Source organism: Megascapheus bottae, chromosome 10 (genome assembly GCF_031878675.1).
Source record: "Megascapheus bottae isolate mThoBot1 chromosome 10, mThoBot2.hap1, whole genome shotgun sequence".
Lineage (NCBI taxonomy): Eukaryota > Metazoa > Chordata > Mammalia > Rodentia > Geomyidae > Megascapheus > Megascapheus bottae.
In genome coordinates, this window is record NC_143518.1 from 11,334,593 (window position 1) to 11,352,301 (window position 17,709).

The 17,709-nt window shown below is 38.3% G+C and overlaps 1 protein-coding gene and 1 pseudogene across 5 annotated transcripts in view; both read right to left on the reverse strand.

The window, feature by feature from the left end:
* The window catches only part of Rgs7 (regulator of G protein signaling 7), a 371,280-nt gene that overhangs the window by 274,449 nt on the left and 79,122 nt on the right, over nucleotides 1-17,709 (reverse strand). The window lies entirely within an intron of this gene.
* LOC150057592 (small ribosomal subunit protein eS1 pseudogene) lies at nucleotides 12,676-13,449 on the reverse strand (annotated as a pseudogene).

Sequence of the window (17,709 nt, forward strand, 5' to 3'; positions counted from 1 at the left end):
AAATAAAAATGGCCTATAGACACATGAAGAAATACTGGACATCTCTAGCCATAAAAGAAATGCAAATAAAAATAACTCTAAAATTCCACCTCACTCCAGTTAGAATGGCCAGGATCAAGAAATCTAATAACAATACATGCTGGGGGGGATGTGGCCAGGAGGAATCACTACTACACTGGTGGTGGGAGTGTAAACTCATTCAACCACTATGGAAAGCTGTATGGCACTTCCTCAAAAGACTAATCATAGAGTTCCCCTATGACCCAGTAATTCCACTATTTGGCATTTACCCAATCATCCAGAAACAAGGACATACTAAATCCACTAGCACAATGATGTTCATTGCAGCACTATTTACCATAGCAAAGATATGGAACCCAACCAGATGCCCTTCAGTTGATGGTTGGATCAACAAGATGTAGTATTTATACATAATGGAATTCTATGCTGCTGTCAGAAAGAATGACATTGCCCCATTGGTAAGGAAATGGAAAGACTTAGAAAAAATCATATTAAGTAAAGTAAGCCAGACTCTACAGAACATAGGCTCAATGGTTTCCCTCATTTGTCATAATCAATAGAAACCTTGGGCCCTCCTAGCAGAGATTTACAATAGAACAAAACCTAGATACATAAGGCCATATAGAATGACGCTAACTGAAAGGACCTCCAGGATATAGAAATAAAAGCCATATAATGAGTGATTGCTGTCCTTAATATACTATGTTATCGCTCATCTCTTTGGATGTCCCTTGATAATTTCATATTGTTACAGTATTTCACCTGGTTATCTGATATATATTGTATATATGCGTACTTGGTATTTGGAGTTGGATAGGGAAGGGAGGAAAACAAGATGAGGGACTGGGGTGGGGGGAGGGAAATGGGGATCAAGACATGAGAAAGGGTATCAATGTATCAATGTATGTGAAGTAATGCACCTTCTATCTATTGAATATATATAATCCTACTATTAACTATAATAAAAAATATATGAATAAAAAGAATGGCCTATAGACACATGAAGAAATGCTCTTCTCCAGTAGCCTTGAGCTGAAGAGCTCAGGGACAGCATCCAGGCCCAGATCTCAAGCCTTACAACTGACAAAAAATAAAAGATAAAAAGGAATTCCTTCATTGGAAAGTGCTTACCTAAGACATGTGAACCTTTGCCTTTGATCCTTAGCACTGACAATAAAAAAGAAATGTGTTTCACACAGTAAATTAATGTATATATCACATATTAAAACTTTGAAGAAATAATAAAATATTAGACAGCCAGGTGAAGTTTTTGGGATTCGTTACAAAATACTTGTAAACTTCAGTAAGTCACTAAGTTTCCAAATAGGTATTGAATCTGTCTAACATTTTTCCTTTGGTAGGCTGAAGATGAACCCAGGTCCTCATACAGGCTTCACAGGTATGCCACCATTGAGCTGTACTCACAACCTTGGACCTCTCTAACTCTTTCTACTGTATGTTGGTCCTATGTCAACAATCCTTGTTGTTTTGTCTAAACAGCTGTCTCACTGGTGGCCTCTTTAACCTTAGTGCTGGACCTCATTCAGAAGGTCCTCTGACAAAATACAACATACTTTCTGTTACATATCTGATCTTACCCCTCCTTCCATCAGTTCAATCCTTCCCACCTACTCCCAACAGCCTTTCAGGAAAAAGTCCAACCTCATTACTCTTGTGTTCATGACTTTTCATAGCACTTTTTGTTTTTATTGTTCCTTTGTGATACATGACCCAGGCAAACGAACCCTGTCATACCTGTAACATGCCTTAGTCTCGAATGTCTCTATGTAAATCAGCTTTATATTGCTGTGACAAAACACTTGAGAAAGCTCAACTTGACAGAGGATAGATCATTTGGGTGCATGGATTCCAGAGGATTTAGTCCCTGCTCCTCAGTCACCATTGCTGTGGATCTGTGACAGGACAGAAGAGTGAATGGGGGCAGAATTGGGGGAGCTGCTTATTTTATGGTAGCCAGAGAGCAGAGAAAGCAGAAATTGAACCAGATACATACTTGAAAGGCACACTGCCACCCCTAATTACCTACTTTCTCCAGTTAGGCTGCTCCTTCTAGTAATCCATTCATCTATAAAGTCATCAATGAAAATAGTCCACTGATGAGTTTAGTTCCTTGGTGATCAGAATGGCACTATCAATAGGAAACCAAACCTTCAGTACAGCCATTTCTACATCACAATGGTGTTTCCCTTTTCATTGCTATTTGCCTTGTCAGGGATGATGAACAGGTCCTGCTCTTAATCCAGAAAATGGTTCTCAAAGGGTATTAGTAGTAACAGTTAAAGGAATGTTACTGGGCTTCATCACACTGGTCTTGAGTCAGAGATTCTGGGGCCAGCAATCTGCAAATAAGGACAATATTTCTATATCTGCACTTGTGCTTGAACAATAGGTTAGAAAGTATGCTGGACCACCATCAATTATCACGTTCTCTGAAGTGCAGTATACAGATGGCAGAAGTGAAGCCATCATATAGAGGAGGAAGAGGTAACTAAATGGACAGTGAGGGGGCCTCCCAGCTTGAACAGTCATATACATAGCAGAGAAACAGAGACCTATGCTGTAAGGAGGTCAAGTGATCCAATCTTACCATTCCACAAGGTTGAACAAAAGGCCCAGCAAGGTGAAATGACTTAGTTCCAGACAGATGGTCAGGGGAAAGTTTAAGTGTTTCAGCAGGGAAAGGCCAATTCTAATGGTCAGTGATTAATACCATGTAGGACCCAAGTGAGCACCTAAGCAGATGGATTACATGGCATCTACTGCCCAGAACATTCTGGGAGCTTGTCCTGAACACGAGGTTCCCAGCTCAGAGGTGAATGCCATGTTCCAATTAGGCTTACAGAGATATGATCCAGACTGACTAAGTAGTAGCTGTGTGTGTGTGTGTGTATATATATATATATATATATATATATATATATATATATATATATATATATATGTAGAGCGTTTGGTTTTTAAACATGGTCACAGACATGCCTGGAAATTGTATGTGAGTGTTTATGACTTGTGAGATTAAAACTACGTTGCTATTTCTTCTTTTTATTATTGTCAACGCTAAGTAGCTGTACAAAGGTGTTTCAATTCACCACATCAGTTCATGAGCACATTGCATCTTGATCCGTGTCAGCCCTTTCATCATTCTCCCATATCTTCTCCAATCCACCTATCCTCTCAGTTGTCCTAATTTTGATTCTACATTGTTACTCTACTACTCACAGAGTAATCACATGAAAGAGTGAACCTCATGGAAATGTGCCATGTTTATGTTTGCTTGTCATCTTCTCATTCGTAGTTAGGAATTGCACATTATTGGGAATGTATTTATTAGTAGTATAAGTGAATTTGTAACAGCTTATTGTTTATGACATCAACTTCTGGGTGTTTTATCTTTTGAAATTATAATGTGAAAAATATAGATGAATGCTATTATTGGGACAAATACTTAAGAAAGCCAGTCACTGCCATTCTCACTGAGCCCTTCCCGCAGATTCAGTAGTTTCTGTCTATCCTTGTTGCTTGCTTTCTTGCTTTCTTTCTTTTTTGGGTCGTGGGGCTTGAACTACTAGATTCGGTAGTTTCTGAGGGCTCATACTGGCCTCTTGATCTTCAGGAAAACCTGACAAATGCCTTTAAGTTTCTTACAACAGACAGCATACTTCTTCATTTGCTTCTCAGGTCAACCCAGCTGTCCTTCCAGAAAGACAAGCAGATTATTAGGATAGCCTCTGGGAGTTGCCACACCATTATCTAGAAGGTCCTGGTGCTCTGTGTTCTGCAATCTGTTCACAGCCTCTCTCTAATGAAGGAGGAAGCAAGAGACTTAGTGCTTTAGTACAGAATTTCTTTGCCCAGCAGGAGCCTTAGTGTTTCCCCTAGCCCTTCCTATAATATTTTCACGACCATGTTCATTGCAGTATTATTTTACCATAGTCGAGATGTGGAATCAGCCTAGATGACTCTCCGTGGAGAAATAGATCAAGAAAATATGGTACACAATGCAATTATATTCATCTATGAGAAAGAGTGACATTGTAGCATTCATAAGGAAATGGGAAGACTTGGAAAAAATATGTTACGTGAAGTTAACCAGATCCAGAGAAATATTGACTGCATAGGAGTTTCCCTCAATTGTGGCAACTAAAATGTGACTATAAATCTACAAATAAACACACTGGGTGATAGAAAAATATACACTGTGACATGATGAATTATACAGGTCTCTAGACATTCACATGCAGTGAGACCAAAGGAGGATATTTTTTTTATTGTAAAGGTGGTATGCAAAGTTGTTACAGTTACATAAGTCAGGAAATGGATATATATCTTTTTAGACAGTGTCACTCCCGCTCTCATTTTCTCCCAATGGTTTTCCCTTCCAACTTCCTTCTCCTCCCAGAGAAAAGCAGGATATTCTTAAGAGAGGAACACAAAGGCATATTACCCATGTGTATCTGATCATATAAAATGATATTTATCGAAATGAACGCTAGGAGATGGAAATAAAAGGTTTTTGCCTTGTTAATGTTTTTGTTTTGTTTTGTTTTTGTCTTGTTTGTTCATTTATCTGTCTTTGAGAGAATAAAGCAGGCACAGAAATGGCAGAGAAAGAGTAAACAAATGCAGCAGTGGTACTCACTAAATGCTATGTTAAAAATGAACAATACAACTTGGAGGTGGAGATAAGAGGGAAAACCTGAAAGTAAAGGTAGAGATGATGTTGTTCAAAAGGAAATGTACTCTTCATCTGATGTATGTAACTATAACCCTTCTGTCCATCACCTCTATAATAACAATAAAAAATAAATGAAGGGAAAAACACTGTCCATCAAGAAAGACCAGTGTAATGTGCAGGACCCTCCAATTGAGCTCTCAAATCTTTTTAGCCTTAAATTATCCTGGACACTAGGCCCTATGGCCTTAGAGTTACCTTGCTCAGGCAACCATGGATTGTATTCCACTTCCCTCATTTCAGTAACTGTACTTTTCATTACTCTTGTGTGTTTCGCTCAATTCTTTATTTGAGATGCCAAAGACCTGGAATGATGCCTAAATGAGACTACCAACTAATAACACTGTGGGACAAATTCCCATACTATGGGCATGCTTTCTTATATGGTTTCTACCTTTGATGTAAAAACCCAGGGTACAATATTTTCTTGCACAGGACGATAGGTTGGCTTTGTAAAGTTTCTTTTCTGAATCTCAACATTGTCATTTGCTCTTCTTTAGTATCTCCTGTATCTTTTTTTCCATATGTCTCCCCCTCTGATTTCCATATCCCAACCTTGGCTTCTGTCTTTTCCCAACTTTTCAGCTGAAGAAGGGGATCAACTTCTGCCAATGCTTCATTAAGCATTATTTTATTGACCATAACCAATACCTAGGTCATCAACAATCAAGGATGTTTCCACCAGATCATAGAATTTTGAAAACTTGATAAATGATTTGGATAAGATAGAGTTCAAGTATGATAGGAAATCACTTCTTGATTTTAAGTGATTTGAACTTCAGTTTAAAATTTTACTCAGGCTCATACAGAATGAGAGATGGAGCCTTGCATTTTTCAGAATGTGAAATGGAACCCTGAGATGGACACTACTGTCATGTGACTTGAGGTGAAAGAAATGGAGGGATTCCGGCTATATATTGGATAATGACAATAATGCAATTGTTAGTGGCTTGAATGAAGACAGTAGAAAAGCGGGAAAAGAGAAAAATCAAGAAAGATACTGAAGATTCTTCCTGAGACACTTAGTCTTCTCTTTTATGACCTAAGCATAGAGAGAAAGAAGGAGTCTTGGGGCAAGCAGACAGCCTAAAACTTTGTGTTGTCCATGATTTATTGAGGATTACTCTTAACACATACATGAAAAAAAGTGAAGACAATTACCTCTTTTCAGTGGAAAGGTAAGAGACAGAAAACCCTGTTACTTTGGAAAGTCTGCAGAGAGACACTTTCTTCAGTGAGAAATAAACATTGATTTTGAGTTGGAGGCAGACCATTTCATTATTCAAAAAACATTTTTAAAGAAAGACCATGAGATATGCAAATGCACACAGAAGATTTGTTTCTTATGTAGAGGTGTTAGGATCTCAGAATAGAAGAGCATGATGTTGTAAAAAGGAATCTTTGTGGTGGGCTGAGTGGGTTTACTGCACATTGCTTTCTCTTGAGAAAGATTATTTTCTATTTCTCTCATCACTGGAACCATGTCTGTATGCCAAGATTTTCTTTCAAATCTAGATTTAACCTGCCTAGGTGAGCAGCACTATTTTCTTAGAAAATGTTCCTGAAAGCATGGCTCAGGTGGTTGAGCACTGTTTAAAAAGGTCAAAACCTGGAAGTCAAATCCAATAGAGCACCAAAAATAATAATTAAAAGAAAAAAGATGCCATGCACTGGGTGGCTCACACCTGTACTCCTAGCTACTCAGGAGGCTGAGATCTGAGCATCATGATTTGAAACTAGCCCAGGCAATAAAATGTGGCAGACTCTCATCTTATTGTCTGACTTGCGGGTAAGGATAATAGCTGGAATCTCAATCAGTCTTGTTAGGATCGTTTTATGTCTCTCTCCTCTTTTACCTTTCAACACACTGCCACTCAATTAGGGGCCTCACAGGGGATGTCCAATGAGAGGCACTGCTAGCAGTGGGGGCAGGGAGGAAAGGCAAGTCCTCAGACAACAACTGACAAGCTGGGCAGCTGGCATAATCCACCTAACAATACCTGTCTGATTTTTGTGCTCTCAGAAATACATGCAACAGGAGATTCATGTAGCCTAGCATTACTGCAATGAATCAGGAGGAAGAGTAACATCACTGTACATTTGATCTGTGAAAGAGAATATGCTCTCAGGATATTTGCAAAATAAGGTTCACCTGGAATATTTGCCCATCTCATATTATGGGCTTTTATAGTCATTCATATAAGAACCAATCATAAAAGAAAGATGTTCTCATATCTAAATGAAAACATGAAGATTTCCTTAAATACTTTAGTTCAAAGTGGCTCAATTTCTTTTTAAGGAACACCATGACACAACTTTTGAATTCATGTATGGCAAAGTAACCACTTTTGAATGAGGCTTGAGTTGCAATAGTAGGGAGAATAGGTTAGTGAGTGAGCACAGTAAGGAGACAGAGCCACTGAGCATATACACTGTTCAGTGGAAAGAGACAGCCATTTGTGCTGTTAATCTCAGCAACAATATGAGCAACTAACTGAGGAGTAATAGAATAATAGGAAGTAAGAAGGTAAAGCTTTGTGATTGCTTTATTTTTTTTTGAGACAGCTGCTTGTTCCAGGTTTAAAAATCTTTCCTTGTGAGAACTTGTTTGGAGGTTCTAGCAGGGGAGCACAGCTATTCCTATAGCCTTGACCAAAGACCAGTCCTCCTCTATCGGGGATGGTCGTCCTCTTCTCACTTTGTTATCTGATATATTGGATATATTTGTATTTGGTTATTTGAAATTGGATAGGGAAGGGGGAAAACAAGATGAGAGGTGGGGTTGGGGAGGGAGGGAAATAGGGACCAAGACATGAGAAAGGGTATCAATGCATTTGAATTAATGCACCTTCTATCTGGCAAATATAATGTAACTTTTCTTTTAATTACAATAAAAATATATGAAAAAATCTTTGCTATTAGAGCCCAAGGTTTCTACTGGTTATGATGAATGAGGGAAACCATTGAGCCTAAGTTCCTTTGAGTCTGGCTTACTTCACTTAATATGATTTTTTTCTAAGTCTTTCCATTTCCTAACAAATGGGGTGATGTCATTTTTTCTGACAGCAGCCTAAAGAAAATCTTTTAGTGTTTTTTTAAAGTAAAGATTTGCTAAAGACAAACTTTTAAATCTTAAAATACCTTAATTTTTAAAAGATATATTGACCCAATATAGAAATTCATGTTAGTGAGTTTTATTGTAGCATTAAAAGATATTGTCCTATTGTTCCTAGGCAGTGTTTCTAGGAAAGAATTCAGCTGTAATTGAGTCTAACAACATGCCTCTGGCTTCTAGTGGATATGTGTGTGTGTGTGTGTGTGTGTGTGTGTGTGTCTGTGTCTGTGTCTGTGTCTGTGTCTGTGTCTGTTTCTTTGCCAGTGTGAGTATGTGCTAGTCCTGGGGCTTGAACTCAAGGCCTAATGGCACTATCCCTGAGCTTTTATGCTGGAGGCTAACTCTTGAGTCACGGGTCTACTTGGGGAATTAGAGGATATTTTTAATATTTCTGTTTTTCTTGATCACTGTTTTTCTGAAGTTTTATGAAGATGTTCATAGACAGGAATTTTGGTTACTAACCTGGTTTCATCATTTACCAAAGTTCCTCAAATTGTGGTTTGTGTGGCATTCGAGCATTTCTTCCACAACGAAAATGGCAGATTTGCGGGCTAGCAAACTTATAAATCTATGAAAAATTATTGTTATGGAAAGAAGTTTCTAATTGACTGAGAGGGCCTAGCACAAAAATGTGTAGCACAAAAAATAAAGTGGTAGATGAGGGTTAGGCACAGTGACTTACCCAACTACCTAGGAGGCAGAGATTGGAAGGACTATTATTTGAGGCCAGCCAGGGAAAAAGGTTAGCCAAATCCATATCTCAACAAACGAATTCAGCATGGTAGTGAATACCTGTGGTCCCACCTATGAAGGAGGCATAGGAGGGAGAATTAGGTCCAAAGTCTGTTATCAGTCAAAACCAGGAGGAATACCTGGAAAAATATAGCCAAAAAAGGCTGAAGATGTGATTCAGATAACAGCCCATCTGCCTAGCAAGTGTGAGGCCCTTAGTAAAAACTCTAGTACTGCCAAAAAAATATATAAATAAAACTAAAAAGTTGTGGAAGAAAAAATATGGCTTCATTTTAAAATGGAGTATTTTTAACAATCTCAGCTGCTGCTGAGATTTTTCTAAAAAGGCCTTTAGTGTATGGGAGTAAAAAGAAAAAAAAGTGACAGGTTAATGAGTATCTGTAAAGCTCTAAAGAAAAGAGACAGATGTAGGCTAAAATCAGTCTGCAGTTCTATATTGTAGTGTCTGAAGAATTAATTAATTAATTAAATTACTAGTCATTACTTTTTCACCAGTATTGCATATCGTAAGTGTTCCAATATTTATGGGTCATCTTAGGATGGGGACCAGATGTGTTTCTGCTGTGTAGAAGGGGAATGTTAACAGTGCCACAAACCACAGATGCATTTGTATTACAGCTGCAGTGACATCCTGCTGAAATGCAAGTAATCAATCCACCACAGCCTGAGCCCTCTGAATGCACAAACCAAAAGAAATCCTGCCTCTCTTATACTTGGTTCTGTTAGATATTTGGTCACAGTGACAAAATAAGTAATTAATAAACCACTATAGTTCATAATGTCTTTTATTCCAAATGATATTTACAATAATCTCATTTGTAAAAGCAAGTCTTACTTTTTTTGAATGAAAACTTCACAGGACATATCTGTGAGCATTGAATGAGTATATTCTAAAGGATTAATCTAGACTGGCCTTTCACATCCTGTAGCATAGAATTTATAATCTGAAACAATTAAAGACTTAAGGTATCATATCAATATCCATTCCTAGTCATCTCATCTGCCCAGTAATTCAGAATTTCTAATCTCCTGTGATGTATAGATGAGTCACTTTTATCTAAAGGTACATATCCGTAATCCTTAGAGAACTTTCATGCCTAGCATGTTATTTATAATTTTCATGGATTAATAAGGCAACATGCAGTTTAAAGGTAAACTGCATGTAAAGAAATTTGACTGGCTAGCTGAAGATCACTCAGTGAACTTTAAGAAATTAAGAGCTGACAGGCCTATTATTTTCTGAAAAATAACATATTATGGCAGGATGTAATAATTCACACCTATAATCCTCTGGAGGCTGAGATTTGAGGATCATGGTTCAAAGTCAGCATGGGCACTAAAGAACATGAGACTCTTAGCTCCAATTAATCACTAGAAAACCAGAAGCGGTACTGTGGCTCAAGAGGTAGGTCATTAACCCTGAGCTGAAGAGCTCAGGGTCAGTGCCCAGGCCCAGAGTTCAAGCCCCACGACCCACAAAAAAAATAATAACATACTATAATTATTCTTGTTTCATGAATAATATATATGAAAATGTGACATAGACATATTATGATATATATATATATATATCACTATTTGTCAGATTTACTTGACCTATTCGTCCACTAAAAGCAATCTGGGCTGTTTCTATAGCCTGGCTATGGCAAACAATGCAGCAATGAGTAAGTGTCTCTTCACTGCATCCTGACTTGTAATGTTTCGGATAAATGTACCAGCACAGTATGGTTGTGCATAGGGTAGTTCTACGTTAGGTTTTTTGAGAATTCTCCCAACTGCCTTCCACAATGATTGCACCAGTTTACATTCCCACCAACAATGTAATAGGGTTTATACAGGATCACATGTATATATACAAAAATATGATAACTAACGTATGGTATATTCAGGAGAGAATTTCAGTAGTGGAACTCCTTTCAGAAACCACCTCACAGTTTAAGAAAATGAAAATCAAGGGATTGGAAGATGTGTTGTAAAGAGGGATGAGGTTAAGGGAAGAGGATGCAGATGAACAGAGAGTGAAAGGGTGGGTGAATGCATTCACAATAGTCAGTGTATGTAAGAACAGAACCAACTAAATTGAGAAGCTAGGTAGGGTTGGGGAAGATGTGGGAAGAGTACTGAAAGGTGTGACATTGGATGAAGATGTACTATCATCACAAACTGACATGCTAAATTGAAATCTCTTTATACAACTATTGATAACTTTTTTTTAAAGAAGAGATAGACACTTTAAAGAGGAAGGAATATTTTGCTTTTTCAAGACCTATTTACTTTGCACTAGCTACATACTACACATTTTACTAAGCATCTATATAAAGCATCTCACAACAACAACAAAATTAAGGGCTGTTATGTAGAACAACTAACTTTCTACTCTGAACAGGTTATAATTACAGTGTCACAAATACCCATCTTAATGTGTTTCATGTTGGCTAACAAACCTCTCCAATAACTAAATGCTGACAGTAACTGATGATAGTATTATAATATCTTGGACCAACTTAATGTCAAGATCCTATTTCTTGCCCACCCAGTCCCACACTGCCCAGACCAAGTTCATTGAGGCTAAGGAACTGAATTGATCCCTCTCTCATTTCCTCCCACTCATAACAGAGCTCCGTTATTGAATGCTGTTCCAAGACTGACTTCCCAAAGCATTAATGGCATGCTTCAGATCACCTGGGAGACACTTGCAATTGTGTGATGGTGTCAGCAGTAAGTGCATTGTACTAAAACTGTTATTTGAAGAAAAATTTTAAGTGGAAAACTGTTATTTGGTCTTCTCTGTTCAGATTTCTGAGCTCATAAGATGTTCTATAAAGCACCCACTATTTTCAGAAATCCTGCTACCTTTCCTGGGGTTATTTATGATAACTCTCTTAGGGAAGTAAAAATTGAATTGAACAGGCATCAGGGCAGGGAGATTACTGAAAATCCACATGCTTTCTTCTAAGTTATGATATTTCAGAGTCAGAGAGTCATTTGTAGAGTTCAATTTAAAAAATACTGTAGGAATTCTATAGGAAGAATCTATAGGTACTGATGACCATTTTGAAGGTTCAAAATTTAATTAAATATAGCCAAGTACATGTAATCTCAGCTACTTAGGACATGGAAATCAGGAAAACCATGGTTCAAAAAGAGATCTCAAAAAAAAATTTGTTGGTTCATGCCTGCCATCCCAGCCACTTTGGGGATATAGAGAAGAGGAAGAGGAGGAGGAGGAGGAGGAGGAGGAGGAGGAGGAGGAGGAGGAGGAGGAGGAGGACGAGGAGGAGGAGAAGGAGGAGAAAAAGGAGAAGGAGGAGGAGGAGGTGGAGGAGAAGGAGGGGAAAAGGAGGAGAAGAAGGGGGAGGAGGAGGAGGAGGAAGAGGAGGGGGAGGAGGAGGTGGTGGTGGTGAACACTGGATTTCCTTTTTGATGAATGTGGAAGCCATTAGAACAGAAGATGAAAGAACTTATTGCTCTGAGGGAAGCCCCTAGTTCTCAACAATTGGCCTTGCCCTTGAACCAACCCCTCTCCACAACAATACATCATAGTTCCTTCCTTTCTTTGAGAATTAACACACTTCAGTATCTAGGCAATATGTTGCACAACCTAGACTTTTCTAAATTCCCAAGGAAGATAGAATACAGGACAATACGGACTCTTGAGACAATGCTCTTATCCAGATTTGTGTCTTATCCAGATTTCCCAAACATTCTAAGTCCACCTAATCATGCTTACTCATAGTTACTAAAAATAAATAAATAAATAGGAAAAAAAAGAAATTACATACAAGACAGAAAGTACAGATCTCAAAAACAAGAACAAAAAGAGGAAAACAAAAAATATAGCAAAAAATAAAATCAGGGCTATGAGTATAGAGTAGTAGAGTGCTTGCCTAGCATTAACAAAGCCCTGGGTTCAATTCCTTGGTTACCACATTCACAGGAAAAGCCAGAAGTAGTGCTATGGCTCAAGTGGTACAGCATATATCTTTTTTTTCACAAATAGGCCTTTCATTTGTCATGATTAAAGCTCTGAATTTTAAACAGATTCTTGGACTGGTGGTTCGTATCCATCAGCTTGCTCAACTTTAGCACCGGTCTCGTCCCCAGTAGCTTTTCCTGAACTACCACCTTCACCATGAAACTCCATGAGGTTTCCCAATTCAAACTTGGGCTTCTTCAGCATTTTTACTTTCTGAACAAGACATCATGGAGTGGATAAATAGACTGGCAAGCCTTTTCTATGTCTTTCCCGTCATTGGACTTTCAAGTCATTGGTCTGCACTTCTCAGGTCATGATTTCCATCATCTTCTTCCCAATCTGGTGGAACTGCTGATGCTGAGCATACGAGGTCTTGCTGATGTGATTGATTGTTGCATTTTTTAGTAAAGCCAACACAAAACAGACGAAGCAAATAACCATCTGTAGTCTTAACATCACATGAGCTTCAATCGTGGTCTGCCACTTTTTGACCCATGGAGCACATGTTGTCTTGGGTGAGATCCATGTCTTGGAAGCTGATCAGGCAGTTCTTGTCCTGAACATCCTCAGTAATTAGCTTGAATTTTCTAAATGCAACTTCATCATTCTGCAGATCAGCAAGGCTTCTTCAAACACCTGACCCGTGAGACCATCAGGTACGGTTTTGGTTCCTTGAGTCCTCGTGACTAGTGTTTTACCAATATTTCTTATAATGAACATGGCCGGGGCTTTCATATTATACCAATCTTTCTTAGAAAATGGGTCAACCACTTTCTTCTTGGCTCCTTTTTTGCCACCTTTCATAAGGCGCTTGTTCTTGCTGACTGCCATAGTGCTGGTCAGAAAGCCAAAAGGTGGTACAGCATATATCTTGAGAAAGCTCAAGGACAGTGCCCAGGCCCTGAGTTCAAGACCAAGGAATGATAAAAAAAGAAGAAGAAGAAAGTAAAATTGAAAAATCTCTTGTTTCCGTTTCTTGTAATTCATTTCAAGAAACACCATCTTACCTGATCGTATGCAAAAGTTATTGAGCCTTTGTGATCCTCTCTTAAAGACTATCCTTCTTTGGTCTCATTGTGTGATTAGTGATTAGTTAGAGTCCTGTTTAATTTGTCATGTTGAAGTGTAATTTTTTTGTGTTCCCTTGTATATTCATCGGCACACCTGCTTTTATTGCTGTTTTTGAGTTCTGTACTTATCTGTTACATGTATCCGTTTTGCAAAAGATAAGGGGGAGCACAGAAATGGTGGGACAACATCCTAGCTACTCAGGAGGTTGAGATCTGAAAATCTGTGTTCAAAGCCAGCCCAGATACTAAAAGTATGTGAGACTCATGTCCAATTAATCACTAGAAAATGGGAAGTGGGGCTGTGGCTCAAGGAGCTGAAGAGCTCAGGGACAAATCCCAGGCCCAGAGCTCAAGCTCCATGACCACCACCACCAATAACAAAAAAAATGGTGGGACAAAAGATGACATAATTCAGCAGTGATACTCATCAGACACTATGTTGAAGATGAACTATACAACTTGGGGGATGCAAGAGTGGGGAAGTGGTTCAGGAAAGACAAAACTGGGACAAAACAAGAGAAGAGATGACTCTGTTCAAAAAGAAATTTACTCATTAACTGATATATATATATATCCATAATCCCATTGTATATCACTTTTATAACAAAAATAATTTTTAAAAAAATCAACAAATTATAAATCCTTTGAGGGAGATGTTATAGTATTTTTACTCCCTAAGGCATAAATCTAATACAGTATATACATTTATCAGGAAAGAAGATTATTTGCATTGGTTGAGCACAGAAAACTTGTACAGCTTCAAAGCACACATCTAATCCTCAAAAACATTTTGTAAGGTTTTCTGCCTTGCTGGAAAATTAGCCATACACATTCTTTTTTTTTTCTCCATATTTTTTTATCGTAATTAGTAAAAGGGTTACATGATATTTGCCAGATAGAAGGTGCATTAATTCACATACATTGATACCCTTTCACATGTCTTGGTACCCATTTCCCTCCCCCCCACATCCCCCACCCGTCTTGGTTTTCCCCCCTTCCCTATCAAATTTCAAATATCCAAATACAAATAAATTCAATATATCAGATAACAAAGTGAGATACTATACCAATATGAGATAACCAAGGGACAGCAAAGGAGATGAGAGACAACATAGTACATTAAGGACAACAATCATTCATTATATTAGCCATACACATTCTTTGAAGAGTCCGGACTGCCTAGATACTTGAGAAGTAATTTGTAACATGTACTATCCTGAATCAGAAATAGGCCTCCACATAGGATTCTACAGTGATGGCTTGTGTTTTTATTCCTACTCTGAGCAGCCAAAAATCAGTTGTAACTGCCAAGTAGGCTTTTGCCTATTTTTGTCCTTTGTGCTTGTACAATCTAACTTATGAAGATGCACAATCCCGCTGAAAATAATTCCAGAGGTAACCATCATCATTTACCCAGTACATCAACACTATTAAGAGAGAGGCTAGTGAATCTGGGCCACTGTCTTCAGAAGACATTTCACTAAGACTCAGGTGAGAAATGAAAGACAGCATGTCTAGGAGAGTGCCTTGACTTGGTTTAGACTTCCAGGCTGTGTGTTTTGGTTCTGTGACATTTGGTGTGGATTGTGTTACTTCTTGCTTCTCGAGGGATGCTTAGTGGCTGTGCGTCATTACAATGTGAATATACTACAATGTTAAGAAGGAGAATGTGTAAGTTTCACTTGCCAGAAACAATCACCTTACATTTGGAATAGAAACAAAAATTAATCTATAACCAGATAAAAGGCAAAGCGGAGTCCCAACTCTCCAAGACATGTCAGTAAACAGCACCTGTTAGTAACTAGGGGTATATTTTATGCCCATCATTGTGCTGGCTGAACAGCAAAGCCAAACACACCCCTGTTCTTCTGATTCCTATTCGTCATACCCCAAATTGAGGACAATGTGAGCTTTGAGGATGTTGAAAGTTTCTCCCAAGGATGCTTATTCTAGGGTCATCCTTCTTCCCTCATAAAATACAGATGATTTATAAGCTAGACATGGAGCAACCTCTTCTTGTTTTGTTTCAACAGAGTAAGAAAATAGCTACAAAGATCTGAGAAACTCATGATGCCAGGAGCAAGGATGACCAGATCTCGTGTTTTAAGAGACAGAGAAGAGAGCTCAACAGAGAATCGGTTTTGATGGCTCTTGCGAACTGTTCTGAAATGAGTGCGAAAGCCATGCAATAGATAAGGAGGATAGGATACTGAAGTAATTGGAGCAGGTCATAAAAGGTCCTATGTATAGTCAAAGAAATCCAGAGAAGATCAGAGATTTTTTTTCTAAATTGTATCTTAGTCAATATGGGATGTAATTACAGAATGACAGACTAGGTACTTTAAGCAATAGAAATATTTCACACTGGCTGATTTTGGCAAAGAAACTTGTTTCTTACCTATTTCTGGAGTCTGCAATGTCCAAGAAAAGGGTTCTATCATGATAGGCTCTGGGAAGGCCCTCTCCCTAAAGGGAAGATGGCATCCACTAGGCACCCACTTACAAGCTGGACAAAGCAAGCTTTAATCCCTTTTTGCCTCATAAGGACACTGATACTATTACCTCATCCAAACTGAACTACTTCCCAAAGCCCCACCTCCAAATGCCATCCCAGAAAAGATTAGGGCTTCAACACACAGATTTGGGGAGGGGAAAGCAAACATTCAGCCCACAGGAAGCTATCTTTAGAGGTTTCAGTTGCATAATTCTTACGCATTCCTTCCAACATGCTGACTGTTCAGAGAGTAATATTTTAATTGAGTAAATTATAAATCCATGTTGATGCAAAACCCACACTGTTCGGCACATTACCATTTAAAAAGTGCTAGTAATCAACATTTCTGATATTTTCCAAGAAGGATTCAGTGTGTTGCTAAAACTCCTTTTAAAACTCTTGACCTGCATAGTGAGCCCAGTACATTGCCAGTTCTAAATCAGCTGTGTCCAATTTTATGAGTTATAAATAAAAGAATTTTGAGCTTCTCCTAAGGATGAAAAGCTAACATGGAGCATTATGGAGTTTCAGAGCTATGAAATCATGCCATCCTTCCATCTCCTTACAGACATGAAGAAAATCAGACGTAGGCTGGTAAAAGGCAGGAGATGAAAGATAAAACCATCTTTAACCTTGAGGCTATATAATCTAAGGAATTCATTTACTTAAGTTCTTGGTATTCTTATAAATAAATTAGCAACACTTTCTTCTGGTCCTGATTATATAATCATTAGTCAGCAGCTACTGTTTTTCTAGTTTGTCTGGGTGATAAATGTGAAAGAATATGACCAATTCTGAATCAACTGATACAGTTTTCTGAGATTCTCCTGGTGATGCGAACCGATCTGTCATGTTTCAGTCTTGAAACCAGGTTTTACAGATGAGAGATAGTTATTACTCAAACCCTGAAAGCCTTCCCCCTGCATCAAGGCAGGTGAAGTTAGCAATACCCAGGACTTGCAGGTGGTTCTGTCCAACTCTGACCAGACAAAATTCTAGGAACTGACTGTCTGTGACACAAAAAATATTCTCAGAGCAGACAGAAAATGAGCAGGCCCTGAACTGGAAGGGCAATGACAATGACTTTGGGTGAAGTACAGCCAACAGCATTTCAGGAAAAAATAGGACTGAGTTCTTTTTTTTTTTTAATTTTAAAGGTAATATACAGAGAGGTTACAGTTATATAAGTAAGGAAATGAGTACAATTCTTGTGGAACATTGTTATTCCTTCCCTTTTTTTCTCCTGCTAGTCCCCCTACCCAACTGACTTCTCACTCCCCCACTCTAAGTTATAAATTTTATTTCAAATATAGTGTATTGTGAGTATCACTTGCATTGGTTCACTCTTTGTCCTCTGTCTCATCATTTCTGTGATTCCCCTTCTCATCTCCAAATCAGATGAATGTATATACAAGACAAAGGATACCAAAATCAAAAACAATGACAACAGGGGGTAAATCAAAGAGGAACAAAAAATGAAAGGAAAAAGAGATACCTGCATGCAGTACACCAAGAAAAAAATTCTTA